The sequence below is a fragment of the Schistocerca serialis genome, chromosome 6, assembly GCF_023864345.2.
Source record: "Schistocerca serialis cubense isolate TAMUIC-IGC-003099 chromosome 6, iqSchSeri2.2, whole genome shotgun sequence".
NCBI classification, from domain to species: Eukaryota; Metazoa; Arthropoda; class Insecta; order Orthoptera; family Acrididae; genus Schistocerca; species Schistocerca serialis.
The window spans coordinates 596,278,765-596,284,764 of NC_064643.1; positions in this window are offsets into that span (position 1 = coordinate 596,278,765).

Consider the following 6,000-nt stretch of genomic DNA (forward strand, 5'->3'; position numbering starts at 1 on the left):
ATCCATCATCAACAACTTTCTCCCCTTCAAACTGACCCCCCCCCAATCCCCCCCAGTTTATTTAATACACTTGTGTCAGCACTTTTTCCAATCTTGGAAGCACTTCTGGAACTCAATTTCGTTGCGGTGTTCAGCTCCTACAGCACAAGACTCTTCTCTGGTCACTGTTTATGGCCATTGATTTTATGCAGTGTCACATAGCGGTGAGAAGTACACCCTTCCTTGTTGATACGTTGGCCTGTCTGCATTGATTCAACAACGAACTTTTAACTACACTCACAGTGTGGTCATGGCCACGTCAGATTGCATTAGCTCCTCTCAGCCCTTCTGGCATGTCTCCAGGTCAACACATCTTACTGCACTGATTTCATACACACTACTTTACTGCTATCAGTTACATCTGCAGCAGATGATCACCTGGTAACAGTTCGTTACAAACCAAGTTCTGCACTGGAACTGCGTGGCAGATCAAAACTGTACGCCATACTGAGACTCAAACTTGGGACCTTTGCCTTTTGGCGGCAAGTGCTGTATTGACTGAGTTACCCCAATAGAGCACTTGCCCATGAAAGGCAAAGATCCAGAGTTTGAGTCTTGGTCTGACACAGGTTTAATTTGTCAGGAAATTTCATATCAGCTCATACTCTGCTGTAGACTAAAAATTTCATTCTGTAAGTTCTACACTATCTAAAGCATTCCAAAAAAAAAAAAAGTGAGACTGTTTTTGCTGAAAATATTTCAATAGTACTCAAACACGCCTCAGTTCGGTGTGTTCCTTTTTCTGCTTGTTAGAACTGTAATTTTCAACAGCAAGTTCGGCTAATATAATTAGTTATTTAGAAAGTGTGTCATAAATAAAAGTTTTTCCCTTTAAATCACTTACACCCTACTGCTTTCTACTTGAAATTATTTCTGGCCTACATACTTTATCAAATACCGAGTTTTAAGTTGCCCACAGCTAATGAGACCTGAACAAAGGCAAAAATGTGATGTGGCATAAAGGGCTACAGCACAGCTAGGAACAGTGTTCAAAACAGTGATGGTAACCTACACTATGCATTAAGAAGCAGCGTTCGCCAGGATGAGTTGGGTGTACTGTTTATATGCAGCACCATGTAGTTGGCCATTTTGTTCCCCACTCAGCTTGTGAGAGTCTAAAATGTTTAGTTAGCATGAAACTACGAAAATATTTATATAGAATTATCAATGGGTAACTGTTATAACACTTTGTTGCCTTTAATAGTACCTCACCTCTAGCTGAATATAAGTCACAGGTAATTATGGATGTGTTTGTAGCAACATGTCACTGTCATCTGTTGTGTATTTTCAGCACATTTGTCAATGCAAATTGTACATGCTGCCACAGATGATGCTGCAGGGACAATATTTTTATTCTTTGCTTTTTGCTGACTCTTAGTGATTGTACATAGTTATGTATTAGATTGTCTAGTTATTCATCGTTAGCTGTTTCAGTGTGGTAAGGGAAAATTCTACATCAATCTGAGACATCTCCTCACGGTTACAAATGACTTGGATGGTGTTGTTCGGTTTACCAACAAATCAAGTTAATGTTCTGTGTAATTTGGAGAATGTATCGTCTATACACCCTAGTAGCCTTGGAAGAATACACCTAACAAGTTTAGTGGCCTTGAACTCAGGTGCACCCCCACAGCTGGTGACACTGACGCAATTAAAGCCTTGACGACGAACCACACCAGAATATGTTACAAGATGTAAGAAGAAGCCATAATATCATCATTAGCTGACGTTGGCCACTTAATCCCATACTCTGGTTGCACAAGTGGAAGCGAGTTTCAATTATGCAGGGATTCCCACTGATTCAACAATGTTTTTGTTGGCAGTAAGCAGCTAGACCATCAATATGCTGCGAATTACAGGATATTATAACTGTGCCACTGGCAGAAGTCTTATAGGGAATAAAAAAATAGCCTTACAGGAAATAAAAAACAGCTCATCTGAAGAGTAGCCATATCACAAAAAGATCACACCAAGGGGCATTGGGTATTGTAAACTGTCCCAGTACCTCTGGCACTTATGAAGCGAGGTGACGGTACTGTTCATGACAACCCATTACTTGTGATATGGCTCAATAGTCGCAACTTATGTCAATTGTGGAGCCTTTAACAGAAATGTCACTAGACACTGTTATGAAACTTGCAGACCACATACAACAGGTTATCACTGCTGCAAGAGTTAGTGCTGTGGCAGTTATGCAGCAGCTGTTGCGCATACTGATTACGATTCACCGATGGTGAAAGTAAATGCCCTTTGCAAACAGCTCGATGAGACAAAATATGTTATCATTGCAGATCCAGGAGGTGATCCTTGAACAACACCTCACCTTCTACTTCATAACAGTCAATATGATGGTATCATCAGGAGTTTGGTGAAAAGGCATGTAAGTGCACAAGTCTGTGCTCTTTCCCAAATGCTAACAGTAGTCAGTCTAAGGTGCAGCCACCTACTAGGCAGGATCAGAGTGCCTGTTTACCATTGACAAGAGGACTAGGCTAAAATATCTAGTGGATTCACATTCTGATTTGAACATATGGACATCAACCTCAGTGCACTGCTGTTGGCCATTGACCACATTCTACTTGTTGGCTGCTAACAATTCCACAATATCAACATATGGAACTCGGTGTGTGGAACTGGACTACAGACTATTCCATGCGTTGATCCGGGACTTCAACATAGCTGAGCCAATCATCAGCACAGATTTCCTGGCATACTACTGACTGATGCTGGACATGGCAAATTCCCAACTTGTGAGACTGGCCTGACTACAACTGGGTTCTGCCATAGCATGAGTGTACACAGTGTCAAACTAATGTAAGTGAAGGACTATAAGTATGCTTCTATATTATGCCGATTTCCTGCTCTGACTAGGCCGCCTGGAGCTCCGAAACATGTGCAGCATAAAACTGTGCATTTTATTACAACCATGGACAGTTCTCCAGTAACATGTGGGCCTCAACGTTTGGCACTGGATCACCCAGCAGTAGCTAAGGCGGAGTTTGCCACCTTGTTGAAAGAAGGCATTATCTGACCATCACATAGTCCTTCATTGTCTCTGCTGCATCTGGTTTCTAAGAAGAGTGGAGCATGGTGTCCATGTGGTGATTATAAAGTACTTAGTGCAAGAAACATACCGGACTGTTACCCAGTTCCATTGCTGCAAGATTTTAATTATGCTTTACATGGTGCAACGACCTTTAGCATGCTGGGTTGTGCCGAGGCTTATACTCAAATACTGGTGGTAAAAGAAGATACAGCAAAAACTGCATTTATTACACCATTCAGGTTGTTCACTATCATGTTTATGACCTTTGGTTTACGTAATGCAGCCCAATAATGGCAAAGATTTGATTCTTTACCACAAGGCCTACCCTTCTGCTTTGCCTAACTTGATGATATCTTGATCTTTTTGACGACCAAAGAAGAACACCAACTCCTCTGAACTGTGTCCATAATTGGAACAGTACAGTTTCATTTTGAACACAGCTAAATATATATATGTGGATGACCCAAAGTCAATTTTCGCAGTCCACGTCTGTCCTTTGCTGGCTCCCTTCCCCTACCGAACAAAGCTGAAGCTATTCTGCGAATATCAAAGCCAAAACTCTCCAGTGCAGTGGCCAGAGGCAGTGTGCTCATGCAAGCCAAACAGCTATAAGTGCTGTATTACAACAATGGACAGATGACTCGTGGCAACCACTAGCCTTTTATTCTCATAAACTGTCACCATTGCAATGCAAGTGAAGCACTTGTGATGGAAAACTTCTCGCCTTGTATGAAGCCATTGAATATTTCCAGGCACAGATAGATGTGAGAGATTTCAGTATCTATGCAGACAATAAACAATTAATGTATCCATTCAGGCAGAATAGTAACAACTGTTCAACAAGACAATATAATCATCTGGAATTTATCATGCAGTTTATCACCATCATCAGCTACCAACTTGTTAGTGTGCCTGGCACAGGTGCTAAAATATATGGTGACGTCTGCAAGGACCCTACCTGCTCAATGTTGCAAGCAAGCCTTTGTGCAACTTAAACAACTTGTCTCACCCCAGAGACCTTCTGACATTTTGTTAGATGTCCAAGCGCTTTGTCCAGCCGGGAATGAAGGAGGACTGCCACGAGTGGACCTGCACGTGTGCACCACGCCAGTGCCGCAAAGTGTCTATCCACATACGTTCATCAGTGCACAAATTCCTGACACACCTCATATTTTGCACATGTACACCTCAACATCATGGGTCCTTTACCTCCATCAGGTGCTCTGCGATACCAGTTGACTATTGTAGATTGTTTCACTTGCTGGGCATAAGCAGTACCATTGGACACAGCCTGGAAATATTAACCTCCACCTTCGTGTCCATGAAATTACCAAGATTTGGTTGCCCACTGGACATAGCAGATTGTGGCAGGCAATTTGAATCAGCATTACTGACCAAGCTTGCAATTTTCTGTGGATATGTCAATCATAAAACCACAATTTATCACCCAGCAAGCAACAATCTGATAGTGTGTAGCGCTGTTCACTAAAAGCTGCTCTCATGTGGCATGATATGACCAGACAACTGCTCTGCTTAGCATGTTACTTGGTTCACAAAATACCTACAAACTGTACCTAGAGGCTTCATTGGCAGAGCTGGTTTTCGGCAAAGTGATACATCTTCCAGGCAAATTTGTTGACACCAGCTCTCTGCCATCCACCAGACAAGATCAGCCAGACTTTCTACTCATTTGCATGAGTACATAGCTTTTTTTTCACCATCGTCAAGGTTCTAGACATGGCACACATCCATTACATATATCACGACTTGGTCAGCTGTTCAAACATGATGCTACACAGAGATGGCATGAAGCCTTCGCTACAAGCTCTGCACACAGGCCTATGCCATATATTACAAAGAGGTTCATGGACGTTAGATATTTGTGTCAACAGCATAACCATCACTCTCTCTGTTGACCACGTCAGACACGTCATGACATATCGTCAGCTAATGTGACAGAACTGCGACCATGACCTCAGACTCAGTCTCACCTGCAAGCTCAACAACCAACCGACACAGTTCCCAACCAACACACACGAACCATTCTGGATGGCATGTGCACTTCCCTGCATGTTTCACAGATGACACACTGTTCTAACATGGGGGCTGATGTAGCAACATCATCATAATCATCATCATCATCATCTACTGTTGCCTGCTGAGTATTGTTGGCATATTTGTCAAGTGAAATTGTGCATGCCACCACAGATGACACTGCAGAAATAGTGTGTTTATTCTTTTCTTTTTGCTGAGCTTCTCCTGACTGCTATAAGTGAGCTGGATGCAGTTGTTCACTTTACCAATAAATAAAGTTATTGTTGCAAGAAACTCGGCTGCACCCGACAAGTCAATTTTTTTCATCAAGACACTAACACACTGTTGAGGGTTTTCTCTCTCTCTCTCTCTCTCTCTCTCTCTCTCTCTCTCTCTCTCTCTCTCCCCCTCTCTCCCTCCCCCACCCCACCCCCTCCAATGATCTTCCTGTAAGTTTTCTCTAACCCTTATCATGAAAATAATTGCTTATTTTTCTGTTATACACAATTTTTCTTTTCTAATCTGAAGGTGACCTTTGCAAGTCTTATTGGCAATATTTGACCACCATGCTGAGAGAAAACTATTTACTGTTACTTTACATTTAAATCACTGGAATTATTTGAGTGTATGAACAAGTTTTTAGTAGCTGATGCTCTATGGACCACAAATCTCCTGGTGAACTGTGGGAAATAACCCAAAGCTGGATGACAACTCTGAGTGACCTCAGTCATTACTATCGGAGAGAAAATTATCATCAAACTCACTACAAATAATGTATGTCTAGTTAATTCTGGATAACTTCATTAATATTACCTACTTTATGAAAATTATGGTATTTACCACTGGTGGCCTTTAAACTGTTGATTGGTCAAAGCAAATTT